Genomic DNA, 19,560 nt, shown 5'->3' on the forward strand with positions numbered 1-19,560 from the left:
GGTGGTATTTCCCAGCTGTGTTGATTAAACTCCCCACACCCAGACTAAAGACTCTTAAGTAGACAGCTACAAATTTAGGGATTTTTGAGAAGGGGCTTATGCTGCCCAAAGAAGGAGCTCACAAAATGCAGTTTTATTGATCATGTAATTTTGAATTTCGAGTTGTGTATGACACCGGCTGTCCCCAAATGAAACACTTGGAGCTATAGTCGCATTTATTAGCACGGAATTGATTTACAAAACTCAAGGAGGGCACGGAATTCCTATGAACTGTAAATTAGTAAATTGCTTTTTAATCTACCATAAAAGATCACTGAAAAGTCCTTTTAAAAATCAAAGGTCTGCTAATTCAATCATGAACACATTTTATCCAGTGGTGCTCATGCCAAGAGGAAACCTTAAAGGCTGCAAAATTACCATTCAAAACATATATTAACTCTCAAAAATGATTTTAGTTTCATGACAATCTCCAATACAGGTATGTGTTATTCTGAGGACACATTGGCCTTGACACTAATATTTGTTTTAAAAAATGAAATGGCATTTCCTGCATTATGTGTTCCTGATCATATCTACTTCTACGTGAGCCAATGAAGACAATGATACCATGGACAGCTGTCCTCCTTGGGAGAGTGTGTGCTCCACCAAGCTTCAGCGTAGAGAGAGGACAGAGAAAGGGAGGTCAAGTTGGCCTGGTGTAGGAATTGGGATACAGCCCACATCAGAGAAAGAAATCATATAGTTCAGCCATCTGTCCCCCATGTGATAGATAAGGAAACTGAGACCCAGACAGGTGAAGTCATCTGCTTGCCATTATGTAAGGGAAAATGCCACTTCTCGTAATTCAGTGCCCTTTCTCCTTTACCAGTTGCTCTCAATTTTTAAAGCACTTAAGAATGACCTAGGGCTCTCCTTCAGTGATGACTCCCGCTCCTCCCATTCTGATTTGGTAGGACTGAGGCATAGTTACATTTTTAACAAAATCAGGCAATGTGGATGCAAGTGGATCCAGAGACCACACTGAGAAATTCCACTTTAAGTGTCTCATGGCATATGGTTTTCAATTTATTAAGTTATTCGAGTAATGGATCCAGAAGTGAAAGCTGTTTGAAAAGTTGCAGAAATGCACCTCCAGCACGCCGCAAGCTTTACTCCTCGGCCTCTTCTCTACTCAAAGTGTGACCCCCGGAGAAGCAGCAGCAGCATCTCCTGGGACCTGTAGGAATTGCAGAATCTCAAGCTCCTCCCCAGACCCAATGAAGCAAAGCCTATATCTTAATAAGACACTTAGGTGATCCAAATGCACAGCAAAGTTTGAAGATCTCTGACAAAAGTTTCACTCCTGGCCCCAAGAGTCTTGCTCTGGTTATCTGTTGCTGCAGAATAAACTACCACAAAAGCTTGGTCTATACAAAAACAGTGATGTTGTTCTGTCTTGTGATTTGATGGGTCAAGATTGGGTCAGGACTCATTTGAGTTATTTGTTCTATTCCGTGATGTCTGGGGCCTCAGCTGGGGTGACTCAAACATCTGGAGATGGGTGGGCTGGCTCCACTAGATCCACAAATCCAGGGTTCTTCCCATGGCATGTCCCGGGGCTAGGATGCACGGTATGGCGCCTCAATTCACATGATGGGCATCTGGGCTGGGGTGGGTGGAACAGCTAGAAGCTGGTCAGCATCATTTTATTTCCATGCACAGTGGTCGCAGGGGAGTCAGACTTCTTACCTGGTGGCTGGCTTCCCCCAAATTGAGGGATCCAAGAGACAGGAAGTGGAGGCTGCCAATCCCTTAAAATCTGGGCTCAGAAATTGGAACTGCATTGCATCTTCTATAGGCCACTGTTCATGGAGTCACGGAGCCTGCCTAAAATCAAGAGGAGGGGACATAGGCCCCAATTCTCAGCATAAGGAGAATTTGTGGCCATCTCTAATTAGCCATAGAGTTTATTAATTGTGCACGGCAAATGCATACGGTTGCAAAGCACTTTAAGATGGTCCATGCTTAAAGAGCCTAACTGTAGGGGCTTAATCATAAGTAAAATCGAAGGTGAGAAAAAGGGAGATTAACTGGAAAAGGCTTTACAGGAGGAGGTGGGACTCAAATTGGACCTGGAAGCATGAATAGAGGATAGACAAGCAGAAAGAAAGGGAAAGGACATTCAAGAGAAATTTCTAGACCTACCATAGCCAAAGCACAGCTTGTTTTTTGTCTTATTCCCCCACCTCACTCCACCCTAGGCATTAGGTTTCCACCACACTATAAGGATACCTATGTTTTAATCTTCCCATAGTAATCTCAAGAGTAAATTTGCAAAGCAGAATCAGTTTTTCCAATGAAAGTTTCCAAAGAAATCTGAAATTTCCCACAGGCTCACCCCCATAGCAAGTATTCATGGAAAATGAACAACTTTGTTCTATATCAGAGAATGACTTCCTCAAATATTAGTCATGTCCTGTCTGAAAAGGATGGATAATTCTAGGCCTTGTTTTCCTTGTGCACTAACTAGGAATATTAGAACCATCCCATCAGAAACCCAACCACCAGAATGACCCTTGGGTCCAGAGAAGCAGCCAGAAATACACTATGTACAAACATGTACATAGTGCATTTTTTAAAAGCAGGAAACCAATTGAACATAAGTTCCCAAATATACAGAAAATAAGTATAGATAAAATATAAAATATTGGAAGAAAAATGGCAAAATGTTGGCTATTTCTTCATTGTGAAAATACACATAATTTTTTTCCTTTTATCTCTTCCATATTTCAGTAAGTTTTCCACAATGAGTATGTGTTATTTCCAAAATCATAAGCACATTTCGATTTTGATTTTCAAAGAAGTTCCTAAAAACTCTCACGTAGTGAAGAATTCTTCAAAAACACAGTTTTCACAAACCCTGTCACAAATCCTTCCCGAGACCCACCGTAGTACTAGTGTTGGCCCTGATAAATGCCAGTTCTGTTCTTTAAGATTTACTTGTCAGAAAATCAAGACACACAGAATGAGTTATTTCAGAAGGAAATGTTCCAGGATTCTAGAAACAGATGATGCCTTCTTTCAGCCTGTTGTCATTCTTCTCCTTCACTAAGATATTGTCGTCATCACTCTGGGTTTAACTCAGCTTGACAGTAGCCTCATTTCTGTGTTGATCTTCATCTCCTCTTTCGGTAAAAGTCTGTAAATTGAGGCTCAGCTAACAGCTATTTCATACTAATCAGACTCTGGGACTAAATTAGGACCAAGAAAGGGCCCGCGGTGAGATAGCGTGAGCCAGCGGCCCCTGTGGCAGACATTTCACGCTGTGGATCTCTCCTCCTGAATGCTGACTAAGCCATTCGCTCCTTCTTTTATAGGCCAGAGCGTTGCAGCTCTCACTACCTATCATAAACTACTGGCAGCATAACCCTTCATTTGCTTTTCTTATTCACTTCCAGTTTGCACTGCTGCTAAAATATTCTGCTTCTCAGCTGCCATTATCAGCGTCGAAATCATCCCTCGTCTGAGGCACCAGCTCTCCTCGCGCAGAAACCACAGAGTCAGCAGCCGGGATGTCATCAGCATACTCGAGATTACATCATCTCCTTCTGCCAACCTTAATACCACTATGGTAACCATCAACAGCAATACCCGTGATTATTTCAGCAGAAATATTGAACAGATGTGACAGCCTTGTCAAACTCCTTTGCTGGTGTCCAACCACTCTGTTATACCTTTTGCAATTCTAAAATGTCTCTTCTGGCCATAATAGAGACAGCACGTGCTGACCTCCTGAGTGGGAAACTGGTCCTGTAGCGTCGGTTGGCATGTCAAACAGGAACGACCGACACCACCTTCCACACATAGCGCTTCCCAGCCTGCTAATCATTTTCACGGACATCCTCCTTTTTGACTCTCAAGACAGCTGGGCTGTAAGTTGAAAGGGGACTGGACTCTCTCCCTTAAAAGTTTTGCGTTTCTTAGTCCCTTAACTCCCTTGGGAACCTTGAGCAAGTCGCTTAGAGCTTGTTTCTTGTCAGTAAAATCCTTCCTCTTCTCAACTCAATTTGAAAATCAAATGAAGTGGTACATTTAAAAATAATAAATTGTGAATACAGTTACTCAAACAAATACTTGTACAGAAATGTTTTTAACGGCACTGTTCACAATAGCCAAAAGGTGAAAACAACCCAAATGTCTGTTGATGGATGGATAAACACACTCTAGTGTGTACATACAATGGGATATTATTAAACCGTAATGCCACTGATTGTGCACTTCAAAATAGTTAATTTTATGTCATGTGAATTTTACCTCAATACAAAAATAACAAATTATTAAGCACATGAGAATCCCACTTAGCATGTCTCAGGGACAAAACTGTCTCAGAAAGATTAAGTGAGTTATGAAAGGACAAAAACTTTAAAAATGAACAGAACAAATCCATTCTGAGACGAAAATTCTGGTCTTCTGGCAAGCTAAGGAGGGCTTCTATCCTGTTCTGGTTGTGAAATAGAAGCTTAAGCTTTTGAGATGTCACCAGTCTGAGCACTGGAATTTTATTCTGACTCCCATGTCTGTTGCCTAATCCAGCCCAAATAGTGCTGTTTTCAGCCTCTTCTCCGTATTAATTCACAAAGGTACTAAGACAAAATAATTTGCCCTGAAGCATAGAAAGGGTCTTTGGAAGACCAAAAGAGCTTCTCTGTTTATCTTACCTAAAGAAAGAGAAGGTACACTGTGGGTGGGAATGTAAATTAGTGCAACCAGTATGGAGAACAGTATGGAGATGCCTCAAAAACTAAAACTAGAACAATCATATGACCCAGCAATCCCACTGCTGGGAATATATCCAAAAGAAAGGAATCCAGTATATCAAAAAGATATCTGCACTCCTATGTTTATTGCAGCACTATTCACAATAGCCAAGATTTGGAATTAACTTAAGTGTCCATTAACGGAAGAATGAATAAAGAAACTGTGGTACATACACACAATGGAATATTATATAGCCATAAAAAGAATGAAATCCTGCCATTTGCAACAACACAGATGGGACTGAGTGAAATAAGCCAAGCACATAAAGACAAATCTTACATATTCTCACTCATATGTGGGAGCTAAATATTAAAAACAATTCATCCTACGGAGACAGAGAGTAGAATGATGCTTACCAGAGGCTGGGAAGTGCAGTGGGGAGTGGGGAATAAACTGGGGATGGTTAGTGGGTGCAAAAATATAGTTAGATAGAATGAACAATAGTTGATAGCACAACAAAGTGACTATAATCAGCAATAAGTTACGGTGTATTTCAAAATAACTAAAAGAGTGGAATTGGAATGTTCCTGACACAAAGAAATGATAAATGCCTGAGGTGATGGATACCCCAGTTACCCTGATTTGATTAATTTACATTGTATGCTTGGATCAAAACTTCGCATGTACCTTATAAATATATACAACTATTATGTACCCTTAATAATTAAAAAAAATTAAAAATAAAAGAAAAATAAAGAAGTTTCTTGAATACCTATTAATAGTAAATTGAAAAGACAGAGAGCTTTGTTAAATATGCATGTCTTGAGCCCCTCCCTAGGCCATTGGAAGCAGAATCTGCATTTTACCAAGATTCCCAGGTGACTTGTGTGCATGTGAAAAGTTTCGGACACACTATTCTGGGCCATTGGACTTGTAACAAAATCTCTCAGTAAAATATGAGCATGTCAGAGACATAAGCAATAAGTCATGTTTGGGCCATTTGGCCATTTGTTCTGAATATCGAATATGTTACTTTTCATCGTCTTCACCAACATTTACTGAAAAACTTATGACCATCAGGAAAGTACACGAGCTATTCACCCATGATACCTAATTTCGTAGATATTCTTAGCTTCCATTATTCTTCTACATGCTGGAAGCCATGGTGCCACCTTTCTAGTCTCTGGTAATCTCTCCAATGCCCAGGTAAATGTCTACCAAAACATTATTTAATTAACAAATCCCACAGTTAGTGGGAGCTTTAGAAGTCGTCTGGCCAGTGGTTCCCACGTGCTATTCCATGGATCAGTTATGAGTGGGCTACATCAGAATCACCTGGGGAGCATTTCAAAAGTGCAGATTCCTAGGTTATAGAATCTGCTCATTAAGTCTGAGAAGAGGCCCTGGAATACATTTTGAAGAAGCTCTCCAGGTGATTCTAATGTGCAAATTTGGACACCAGCTGGAGCCTACAGCTTCCTCACAGCTGTGGCCTGAATACCTTCAGGAACAAGAGCTTCTAATTTCAGAGAGCTAATTGTTAGAAAGTTCTTTCCAACACATTGAGTCAATACCTGCCTCTTTATAACTTCCACCTATAGGTTCTGCCCTTTTGAACCATGTAAAATAATATGAATGTGTTTTAGACGTAGACTTTCTTTCATGTGAAATGACAGCCCTTCAAATGTCTGGTTCCAGACACTGTGTCCATATGTGTGCTCCCTAATGATGCTTTTTGCCTTGAAGTCTATTTTGTCTGGTAATAATTAAGCTACTGACTTTCTTTTTCCATTCTTTTACTTTTAATCTTACTGTCTCCTAATAATTTGGATTTATCTCATAAGCAAAGTACAGCTAGATTTTAAAAATCAAGTCTGACAATCTCTTTAAACTGGCAAGTTTAGGCAAATCACATATACTTATTACTAATATATTTGAAATTACTTCTACCATCTTATTCCATGACTCTCTTTTATCCTGTGTTTTCTTTTCTCTTTATTATTATTTTTTTATTTCCCATATCTGTTGGATTGAATTTTCTTTGATTTCCCTACCTTTTCCTTCCTTCTCCTCTCCCATCACCTGGGTATGGAAGTTGTACCAGCTTCATTAGTCATTCTATAGAAGTTACTTTAAAAAAAATACTGAATAATATGAATATATGACAAAATCAAAACTTAACCAACCTTAATTATTATTCTTAAAAATTTGACATACATGCTTAACAAAATCTAAAATTAATCAATATTTTCTCTACCTCTTCAGCAAGTCAAGGAACTTAGAACACTTTAACTTTGAACAGCTCCTTCCTGCTTTCCATATACCTGTTGGTCAATATTTTAGAATCACCATACTTTTATGCCCCCAATAAATTATTGTTCTTGTTGCTGTTGGTTTATGTCAATTCTTTTTTTAGACTCAGTCACATATTTCTTTGCTTCTTATTCCGTCTTTCATCTGAATTTTTACTTCTGGGTTCAGTTTCATCTTTCACTGAGGATCTATTAGTAGAAAATTCTTTCAGTGTTTGTCTGAAAACATTTTCATTTCTCCCTCACTCTGTATGATAATTTAGCTGAATGCACAGCTCTTGGTTGGCAGTTATTTTCTCTGGACACTTTGAAGATATGAAACCCTGTCCTATGGTTTTTAATGTTGCTGTAAATAAGTCAGCAATAGTCTAAATGTAGCTCTTTTACAGATTACCAATCCTTTATTCTGAAAGCATTAAATATTTTCTCTTTGACTTTGGCGTTTCAGTTTTATTACAATGTATCTAAATGTGGACTTTTAAAAAATGTGTCCTGTTTGGGGCCTATTGTTGTTACACTAAGGATCTTAATTCTTGAAAACAATAATAGAATTCTTTAACAATAGTAGCACAGAAAAAGGAATTAGAAAACCTAGGTCTTGATCAAACAAGCCCCATAAAAAGTTTAGATATAGCCTCCCTTTAAAGGCTTGCACCAACATGTGTTCTGTTTGTGCTTAGTAAATATCTTCAAAGCTCCCATGATGTGGGAATTGTACGAGTCACCTTGTCATGTTCTGTGGCTACTACATTCTTTATTAAACTCAAGGTCACCTTGCCTTTGAAGCACTCTAAACTGCATTCGTTCTGCATCTATCACTTTTCTGACATCCTTAAAAGGATCTGAACTATGAAGCAAATATCCACAAGTCCACATGCTGGTATGCTGGTATATCCACATGCTGATATGAATATATCATTGAAGGAGTAAATAAATGAAGGGAAAGGACCAAACTTCCTTACAGAGGAATTCCAAATAATTTATGTAGATATCCCTCCGTCTGGGAGGTGGAGATTAATTCTACCCCCCTTGAGCATGGGCTGGAGTTAGTAACTTGCTTTCAAAGAATAGAGTATGAAAAGAGGGAGTGAGAAGGACCTTCATAGTGGAAAAACCTGGCAAACACTCCCTCAGCCAATGGTCAAGGTTAACATCTCCAGGCATGAGTCATGGTGGTGGCATGTACCCACCGGTGTAATGTGATGAAAAACGCATTTCTCCCATATGGTATTCTTCCCCAAACTCCAGTTTAATCATGAGAAAAACATCAGACAAACCCTAATCAAGGACCATTCTAAAAAATATCTGACCAGTATTCTTTAAAACTCTCAAGGTCATGAAAAACAAGGGAAGACCAAGAAATTGTCACAGACCAAAGGAGACTAAGGAGACATAATGACTAAACACAATGTAGAACCCTGGATGGGATCCTGGAATAAAAATAAAAAGAATACTTGGAACCCATACTACCAAGTGAAGTATCCCAAGAATGGAAAAACAAGCACGAGATATATTCTCCAGCAAACTGGTATTCACTGAGTAGCACCTAAGTGGACACATAGGTACTACAGTAATAGGGTATTGGGCAGGTGGGAGGGGGGAGGGGGGTGGGTATATACATACATAATGAGTGAGATGTGCACTATCTGGGAGATGGTCATGATGGAGACTCAGACTTTTGGGGGGAGGGGGGGAAATGGGCATTTATTGAAACCTTAAAATCTGTACCCCCATAATATGCCGAAATAAAAAATAAATAAATAAAAAATAAATAAAAAGAATACTGAAATTTAAATAAAGTCTGGTGTTTAGTAAATATTGTACTAATGTTGGTTTTTTCATTATGCAAATGTGTCATGAGTATGTAAGATGTTAATATTAGAGGAAACTGGATGATGGGTATATTGATATGCTCTGTACTATATTTTCAGCTTTCCTTTAAATCTAAAATTATTCTAAAATAAGTTTATTTCAAAAGAAAGGATATGATCAAAATAATTGAAAACAGGTACTCAAATAAATACTTATACATGAATGTTCATAACAGCAGTATTCATGATAATCAAAGGGTAGAAACAACCCAAATGGGCATCAATGGATGAATGGATAAACAAATTGTGATATATCTATACAACAGAATATTATTCAGTCATAAAAAGCAATAAAGTGCTGATACGTGCTAGAACATGGATGGACCTAGAAAACATTATGCTAAATAAAGAAAGCCAGACACACAAGGTCACATGCTATGTAATTCCATTTATATGAACTATCCGGAGTAGGTCAATCCATAGAGACAGAAATCAGATTAGTGGTTGCCAGGGGCTGGTAGGAGGGAGAAAGGGGAAGCTACTGCTCAATGTGCACAGAGTTTTCTTTTGGGGTGATAAAAATGTTTTGGAACTAGATGAAGTAGTAGTTCTACAGCATTGTGAATATACTAAATGTCACTGAATTGCTCACTTTAAAATGGTTAATTTTATGTGATGAGAATTTCACCTCAATAAAAAAAGACTGTAACCTACATGGTAGGTTTGATGAGAGTCTCAGTTCAGAGACAGAGTAGCAGAAAACAGATCTAGAGTAACAGATCAGATGTATCCCCCAGACACATCCTTAGCGGGAAAATAAATGAGCAGGAAGACCTAGAAAATGAAAAAGCTAACATATAGAAAGGTAGACATCAAAGAACTTAAGATTATTTTTCTTGGAAATGTTATATGGATTAAGAACAGAGTTCTGTACACCAAGAAGATAAACTCCACAAGGGAGACCATATCTAGCTTTTTTGCACTAAATCCTTAATACCTAACACAATGCCTTGGTGGACACTTGATAAAAATTGTTTAAACTTATAAATTTTGAAAAACATGGGGTATACTAATGTAAAAACCTGTAGTAAAAGATTCTATTTTATTTTAGTTATATTTTTAAGAATGTTGCAGCTGCAATAATTAATGTGCTATTTTCATCAATATACATATTTAGAAATGAACTCTGGTGACGCTATGTCAAGGCTTCAATAAACATTTAAAAGACTGTGATAAGCCAAACTGTATGCTTTTATTTAATTTAAGCATGAGAAAAATCATTTGTTTTTAAACTCATTCATTCAAACAGTCGAAATTCTCCATCCCTTGTCAGCATCCATAAGTTGGGCAAATTTTTGAACAAAAGTTCTTTGAGCTAAAAATGAGGGTAGAGTAGTATCTGAGAATGTGATTTTTTATGTTATAGTTCTACTTGTTATTATGTAGCAGTGACTACAAACAGTAACCAGTTATCCCCTTTAGTGATTTATAGAAAAACACTGCATCTAGAGGAGTTAGGTTAAGCTAACCTGCACAGTTTAAAAGTTCGAACGTATAGATCAAAATTTTCCTTTATGTCTTTGCCTGTTTTCAAAGAGAGACTAAATAGAGCATTAAGGTGTGACTTTTTAGAGCATTTTGTAGAATAATAATGTACGTGTAAGGCAGGCTCTGCAGACAGACTGCCAGAGTTTACCTCTCTGTTTCACCCATCACCGTGTGACCTCTGGCAAGTGACTGATTCCTTTAGGTTCATGTTCTCAGCTGTCAAGAAGGGTGACAACAGCACCAACCCCATTGGCTGTTCATGAGGACTACTAGAGCTAACTTTCCTAAAGCCTCCAGACAGGGCTGTCAACTAACAATAGCCATTATTATTACTATCACCAACATTACTATGTGATCTTGTGATAATTAAATGGAAGGAGGTCTTTTAATTATTTCTTCAAAGAACAAAAGCCTTCCTTAAAAACTAAGTTGGTTAACACTAAGTTATATTTGTATGCAAAGGATTTCCTGCCAGGCTTATGGATATTTCCTATAAGGAATTATTGCAATGATTTGAGCAAAAAAGAAAAGTTAGCCCAAGCTAATAGGGAGGCTGAGGCAGGAGGATCACTGGAGCCCAGGAGTTTGAGAGTACAGTGAGCTATGATGACACCTCTGAATAGACACTCCACTCCAACCTGAGCAACTTAAGAAGACCCCATCTCTTAAAAAAAAAAAAAAAGAAAGAAAGAAAGAAAATTCTATGCAAGAAGGAAAACTTCTTGCATAGGATGGTAAAGGGAAAATAGGGAACATACCTTTCATGTTTAAGCTTCATAATAGCCAACTATCTTAGCTTCTGTAATGACTGACCCCAAAGGATACCAATTTTAAAATATCACTTCCATTTAGAATTTTCAAGTATAAGGTCTGGAGCATGCTAGTTTATTTCTGAGATACATGAAAAAATTAATTCCTAAAGCATTGTATGTTGTTTCTTTTAATATTAATTTGAATAATTTAAAACATTCTCAATAACATGAATCCATATAAATAATTGTTCTTAAGTAAGTGCTATACAAGTCAATAAGCCAGTAACACATGAATCTACAGAAGTAATTGTTCTGTAGATGCAAGTGCCTTAGGAATAATAATCTGAAGAAACTTCTGTTTCTAGCAGAGACCTAGAATGGGAAGCAAGTTGGCAGGGTTCCTTTCACCAGTTCCACCATTTTTTCATGCAGCCCAAGACAGCTCTCAATTTTGTTAGGGTTCTGTATTTCTGTCCTAATGTTTAGATAAATATTTGCCACTTATCCCATTAACAGAGATGCTGTGAAGAATCAAGAGATAATATTTATTAAAAGCCCAGACATGTCTATAAACACAAAACATTATCCCTGATACATATGATGGTTGCCTGGCAGGTTTTGTTAAAGACATACGGTGACTGGCAGTGTCAAGGGTGAGAAGGATAAGCCACATCTGCAGCTCCAACATGACCTCAGCCCAGGGTCTGGGTGGCCAGAGCCAGGGGGCAGATGTAGGTGGTGACTCTGCACCTGAGGTTCCTGAGGGCCTCTGATGAGAGCAAAGCTGTCAGGTTGCCTCTCCTCTCCAGGTTCCAGGATAGCTGGAGGTCAGTCCAAGGAAGATCCGTTCAGCACTGGACAGCTCCCAGCCCAGCCCAACCCACCAGAGAGGGAAGGAAGGCTGTTCTCTTTCCTGATCCTTTCTTAGGAGAAATTGATGACTGTCAACAATAGCCTTTGTTCACTCTTCCAGAATAGCAAAACTAAAACTGAATTAAGCACTTCGAACTCTCTTAAATATTGAAACTAAGAAAAAGAGCAGTGAAGCTTTGGCTCTTAATCACCCACATACCAGCATTTAAAAAGCGAATTATTTTTTTAAATCTAAAAGGGCTCCTCTGGTTCTGTGCATGGAAAAATAGAAAACATCTCATTTTCTGCCTTTGCATTTTGTTTTTATAAGGAAAAAATGTGAAATAAACTTCTTTAATTTTCACTTCAGTGTTTGCAGCTTAGGATTCCATTAATATATCCTTTTCCCCTCGGTTGTGCAGGGTCCTCGTTTGCAGTCAGTTCATTCTGCACTGATGTATATTTCATTGCCCAAGGCTTAATTTTGATTTATTGTCCATCCATAAATTAGAAAAATATGCTCTGGAATTCCATCCCGCTGAAAAGCTGTGCCTGATGTCAGGGGACTGGGTGATATTTAAGATGTCAGAAATACATATTGGATTAGTGTGCTTTGTTTCCCCACAACAGCAGGTGTTTAATCATAGCTGATGGCTGAAGTTAAATGCATTAGGACAGCAGCAGCCAAGAAGATGGAGTTTTTCTAAACCATACAAACTCCAGGATAAATAACTCAAAACTAATTGTGTGTCCACATCTTAGATACATTTTTATTTACTTAATACATTAAACAATGAAAATAGCCTCTGGCACTTAACTTCATGTTTAAGAGCCTGTACAAATATTTTATGTTAGTGAAGTGTTGGCTGTTTAAACATAATTACTATTTCCCTTACTGGCCCTCTGGTGGCTTTATACAAAATATTTCTTAAAGCAGAAAAGAATAAAGGCTGAAATCTCCCAGTAATTCAGGGATAAGGAATTTTTTTTTCAGGAGTTGCTTCTTTTTTTCTCAACATAATTTAAATGTTTATGTCTATCTAAATTCCCATTTTGCCACAATCCAAATGATGCTCCCCCTACCTACTGCCCAGGTATTTTTTCCTTCCTCTTTTTGTAAAGTGCATGTTCTCATTGCCATTATGTTTATATTAATTAGAGTTCTATGTGTATAGAAAAATGATCAAGCTTGGTGTGGAGCAATTTAGCTAGAGGCTGGAGAGAAGACGCTTAGGAGAGCAAACATTTTCAAGGTGCAACCGGTGACCTGTAACAAGCTGGGGAGATTCATGGCGAGAATCGTATATTTTGACACAACAGTGATTTGATTAAAAGAGAAAGTAATGGGTTTAAACAGTCACTATGAGGATGTAGCCAGACTTTGGTAGCTTTTTGCAATTTACTTTACAGACCAGTGATGGAGCGGGAGAGAGGAACTTTGCTGCTGAAAAAGGCCACTTGGATTTGGAAACAAATATAAACAAATATTCAGTGGTTGAAACTAGGTTTTTTTCCCCCCAGCATTATTTTAACACACATGTATGGAGGAGACAGGATAATACCAAGGCAAAAAAAATTATTAAGGTCATTTTAAGAATGGGACTAAACTGGAATTAATGTTTCCGGGATATTTTTTAAAGCATTATATTTGAAGCCAGGCTTGACTGAATCAGTCTGAACAAAAAGGGAAAAGTGTAATTCTCTGCATTTTGAGAAAAATAAAAATTTGTATCAGAAAACTGGAATAGTTCATTTTGTTTCACTTAGATAAACAGTTTGACTCCTCAAAATAGTTAATGTCCCGAGGTTCAACATAGTATCACATTTAATTCTAATACAGTGGTTAGGAATAGCACAGTATGATTTTGAATTAAATAGATTAAAAATGAATATTAATAAAACATTGTTAAGTTAGAAAGTGCAAGTTACAAAAACTCTGCATAGTATTATTCTATTAATGTAAGAATATAAGAGAAAATGAAATGGAAGACACCCTGTATATGTGCATATATATGCACATATATATGTGCCTCTGAGAAGGGGATTGTAACTGTTTATTTATTCTATATACTTGTTTTGTTGGATTTTTACTTATAATAATGTTTTGAGATATAATTTGTACAAATTAATTTTCAGAGTTCCAGTAAATGTTTGTTTTTAAGAAAAAAAGGGGCCCCTTCCCTATTTTGATATATACATCCTGCCTTTTGAATAACCATCAGCTGTGATTATTTTTGTTATAAATTATATATTGAATGAGATAGTCATTGGATGCTATTATAAGATAAATCCTTTGAAGCAAAAGTTTCTAAAATTATAGGCCTGCTGAGGTGTCCACGTGGCACAAACTATTAAAACAGCCCTCTGTTGGTATCTTGGTTTTCCCACTGGCAGCCGATTTAATCTTCTTCCATCTGCCCTGCGCATCCCTGACCATGGTAGGTGGCTGCTTCCATCATTAAACATGTATTATACTAGGCTAGTAACTCCTTAAAAACAATACTAAAAACATCAAGGTACTAACACTGCTCTTTGTCTCAGAACTTCTTATAATAAGATTCTATTTGATAACATTTTAGGTTTTTCACAAGTCTGATTTTAAAGGGATATTGTGGTGCTTTTGTTAAAAAAAAAAAAAGAATGTTCTAAAATGCATTTCTCATTCATAGCAATCATTTTCATTCACTTTAATATCTTTTCCTATTTTGCAATTGACACCCCCAAATTCTTCCACTATTTTAGCCCAAAGAGTATAATATTCTTAGGGGAACATGCAGATTTGGGAGTTAAGACTCTCAGTCTCAGCTGCTTTCTATTATTTCTAATATTTTTAGCCTGAGTGTCAAGTCAGGCTCCCAGGAAATAGACTTTGAAGTGAGATTTCTTGAGAGGTTTCCTGGAGGGTGCTCTTGGAGTCATCCCTGGAGTGAGAGAGAAGGAAAGAGGACTGGGTAGAAGTTGAGGCCATGCAGTCACCTCAGCTAGTCCACGGAGTGCTCTGGAGCTGGGAGAGTTTTGTAGGTGTCTACCCTTTGGCCACCACACCGACCTGCCTTGGCTGCAGGCTGACTCCTAGAAAAGCATGTAACTTTGGGCAAGGCAGCTCCCTTTAGCAGGGGACAGTTCCTGGAGAGGGATTTTGCTGGGAGCTTTCAGCAAACAACACTCCCAGAAGCTCTAGGAATGAATGTCTCCCTCAGTCTTAAAGGGGAGCCCTGAGCAGTGGACCCCATATCCACCACACGGAGTTGCCAGGTCTCATTACCTGCATTTCCTTCCACAAAGAACAGTATTCAGTTAACAGTAGCTAGAGTACCTCTCCAAAACCAAGGGCAGAAAGGAGCAACATTCGTTCGTTGTGGAAAAACATGAGAGGACCATAATTCCAAGGCATTTTCCCTAAATGAGGATAAAAGTAGAAGAGTAAAAATCATTCCATTGTTGTCAAGAAAGCAGTAAAGCAAGAAAGAGAATGACTTAGTGGGTGGCATACACCAAAAATCTGAGATTTTCTTTCCAAATTTTCATACTGCAGGGCTAGTTCTCTGTTTTAGTTCTTTAATTTGTGTCACAGAAATAACAACACATCCTAGGATGGGGTCTGGAGACTATTAAGTGGAATTTTCCATCGTGCATGCAATAGTGAGGGTCATACAGGCGTTCCATGAAGTAGCTGATATTTTGGTCCATAAGACAGGAGTGGAGGACATGAAGTACTCATGGCTGTTGTCCTGGTTTTCTGTCCCAAAGAAACCTGGTTCCAAGAAGAGATAGTGCAGATGGAGTAGTTTGCATAGCAAATGGGGAAAGAGGGTTTTAGCAAATGCTCAGGGACCAAGGAGGACACCTTCTGGACTGGGAAGAGTGTTGTCGACCTCTCCCTGTCAACATATGGCAACTTGAACCCTGACTCTGCCTTGGCAGACTGGAAATGAACTGGGCATATTTTGAAGCAAATGACATTAATTAAGATTTGCTTAGGTATGTGGGAAGGAGCAAAATATAAATATTTTAAAGAGCTTGTTCACAGGAATGTTTATTCAACCTCTGGTAACCAAAGCAGAAAACGCATGTCTTAAAAAGAAAACACTTGGCATATGTGTTCCTAATAAATCACAAAGTAAATAAGATTCCATCAGCATTGCCAAAACAGTAGTCCTCCTCCAGAGAATCTTTTTTTTTTTTTTTTTTTTTGAGACAGAGTCGTGCTTTTGTTGCCCTGGATAGAGTGCAGTGGTGTCATTATAGCTCACTGCAACCACCAATAGTATTTGGGAGTATTGGGTTTCACCTCCCAATATTGTCACGATGGCAATTAAATTTCAACATGAGTTTTGGAGGGGACAAACATTCAAACCATATGACAAGGATCATAAACAATTCTCTCCATTTTTTTTTTTTTTTGCCTTACAATATATGCATATCTACTGCCCCTCGCAAGCTATTTATATGGATACAAACATGTAGGTCGGAGTGTTAATGTTGTGGAGATGTTTAGAAACAGCTATTTCTTTTGTGCACCTTCATTTTTCTATGTGTTAGATCATACAAGGTTGAGTTTTCCTTAAAACATTCTCTGGCTGGGCATGGTGTCTCACACTGGTGATCCCAACACTTGGGGAGACTGAGGCAGGAGGATTGCTTGAGATCAGGAGCTCAAGACCAGCCTTGGCAACAGAGTGAGACACCATCTCTATAAAAAATTTAAAAATTAGCTGGGCATGGTGGTGCATACCTGTAATCCCAGCTACTTGAGAGGTTGAGGCAGGAGGGTCACTATGATAATGTCTGTGAATAGCATCTGCACTGCAGCCTGTCTCCAAAAAAAAAGTGTTTAGGTCATGAGGGCTCCACCCTCAAGAATGGACTAATGCCATTATCATGGGAATGGGTTTGCTATCACACAAATAAGACTCTCTCTCTTTCTCTCTCTGCCCCACCCCCTTGCTTCCATCACGTGACGCCTCCCATCATGCTATAACACAGCAAAAAGGCCCCAGTCAGATGCCGGCACTTTGACATTGGATTTTCCAGCTTCCAGCACTGTGAGCCATTACATTTCTGTTTATTATAAATGACTTAGTCTTAGGTATTCTGTGATAGCAGCACAAAGCGGAACTAACACACCTTGCAGGATCTAGGGGTAGGCCCTGGGATTGCTCATTCTTAGACTTGAGACTGGAATCCCTCATTACTGGTTCAACTCTTGAAGATGGTTTGTGTGGTAAAAGTGAATTTGGAAACATAAGTGATAGACAGTGTGTGGTGACAAAGAAGGAGAGATAGGGAGCAAGAGGAAAATAAGCAAAAAGAAGCTATTACAATGGGATATAGCTCGTGTAAATTGAGCGCCTTCTGAGATTTCCTTCTCTGAGGTCTACCTGCATTACATTAATTATCAGAGCAATAGTCCTACCAAGTTGGTGCTGTCTTCATTTCCATTTTTACCAGTGAGGACACTGAGGCTTGGGGAGGTTGAGTAGTGTGTGGCACAGACAGGAGGTGGTACCAATGAAACCATAGCCCGCAAGGCCGCTTCTGTGTGAGAACTTCACCTGCCTGTGTGTCTACAGACTCCTGAAGGTTGGGGGCTGAAGGGCCCTGCAAGATCCAGAGACCATCCTGCCCAAACCTCTCCCACTGCAAGCAAGGAAACTGAGGCCCAGAGCAAAAGCCAGGGTGGCTCTAAATCACTTCTGTGGTCGCGCATGTTATCTTCCAGAAAGATATGTAATTACATGATAAATGATATTGTGGTCTGCGATATTTCTATTTGCCCTGGTAATAAATCATCAGGACATTGAAATGTCCTGGGTTTTGTGACCAGACCCATAGTCTTTTTTTTTTGCATGGATGGCGGGACCAAGCATACTGACCTAGCTTGCTAGAAAAAAACATTTTGGATCCTCAGATCCCCTTGAATAGGGTTTCTGAGGATCAGATGAATCAGGGCCCTATTTGTCCTGGAGCCCTGATGTCACTGCATGCCAGAACAAAGACAGCAGTTCCTGCCATCTAGAACTGAGAAGACCTGATAATTCCATAAAGTCTGGGATGGATTTTCACTCAGGAAGACCTTGGTGTTTGCAGTGGACACAGCAACAACGTGGCCTGTGTTAGTCATGTGTTCCCGGGATTAGAGCTGTCTGAGGCAGACACTCAGATTATGGGTAAGGCCACCCTCAAAAAGACTGTGGACAATTTTTTTTTTCCAAGAACAGAGAACATTTAAAAACTGACCATTTCTTCAAGTGTGGAACAGGGTTGCCCTATATCCTACTTGACATTCCCCAGAATGATTTTTGAGCTTGACAAGAATAACTCTTTGTCAAAAACTTAAATGGAGAGAAAAAACAGAATTACATTTTATGACTTGACTGTTTCCATTCAAAGACTGAAAAGCATTGCATATGCTAAACAAGGCCAGGTTTTCCTTGTTCCTCTCTTATAAGGAATTCTTAGCAACTCTGAAGAATCATCATGTATTTATTCATCAAACATCGATGCAGCCTAAGGCTGGAGGGATTTACTTCAGTAACTGATTTGCAGTCTCCCTGCAGGTTGGTGACAGATTCTGTGCTACAACTTAAATATTCAGAGTCTGACATTTTACATCCTGAAAATATGCCAGCCCTGTCTCTTAGGCTTCATTGTTTTAGGATCATTCCCTGTTGCTAAGTTTCCAAGTCTCTGCCCTTCGCTTGCTCCAAGAACATCCTGTGCTTTATCCAGGGAGAAGTCTGGGGGAGCAGTCACGCCATCCTTCCTGCTTTGGAACAGCCCCAGGTTTCTCGGCTCACCTTCTGTTGTCTTCTTAAACGCAAGAAAAAACTTGGGATCTTGCAATGTCACTTTATATTACTCAAATTTATTCATTCTCAAACAGACACAGAATATTATTTAGTGAAATGACCTTGGACTGTGAAAATGACATAATGATTCCTATCTTGTAAGATTGTTGTAAAGCATAATAAGTAAGTGTACATTGCCTGGCATATACTAGATGCCCAGTAAATGATAGCTACCATTATTGTCCATTTTCTAAATGATAAGGATTATTCTCGGTGAAGATGTTCTATACAATATTCAGCATAAGAGGACAGAAACGCAGGTATCCGTTGTAAATTGAACTTTAGCTTAGGCCTCCTCAGGGTGTGGACAAGCATCTCCAGGCTATAGCCGCTCCACTTGGAGAGGAAGAAATGTGAAAAACTTCAAATGAGGAGGTGATTTCCCCAACCATCCCAGCACACTGGGCCCCACACCCTCCAAAACCAAATATGAATGAAGATGCCCTCTCTCAACCTTCTCCCACCCCCTTACCCTGCCCTGACTTCAGACTTGGGACCCCAAACCAAAGTGCTCCAAATCACAACTCAAGGACTTTCTAAATCAGCAGCTCAAGAACCTGTTGTCCCTTTCATTTCTGACTTATATAGTTGTATGATGATTGTTAGAAAGTGAGCTGCGAAATGAATATGACAAGTCTACCTCACTCCCATAGTGATAATTTTTTAAAGGGCCTACAAAAATATCTAGCTTGTTAGC

This window comes from Microcebus murinus, chromosome 11, assembly GCF_040939455.1.
Source record: "Microcebus murinus isolate Inina chromosome 11, M.murinus_Inina_mat1.0, whole genome shotgun sequence".
Taxonomy (NCBI): Eukaryota; Metazoa; Chordata; class Mammalia; order Primates; family Cheirogaleidae; genus Microcebus; species Microcebus murinus.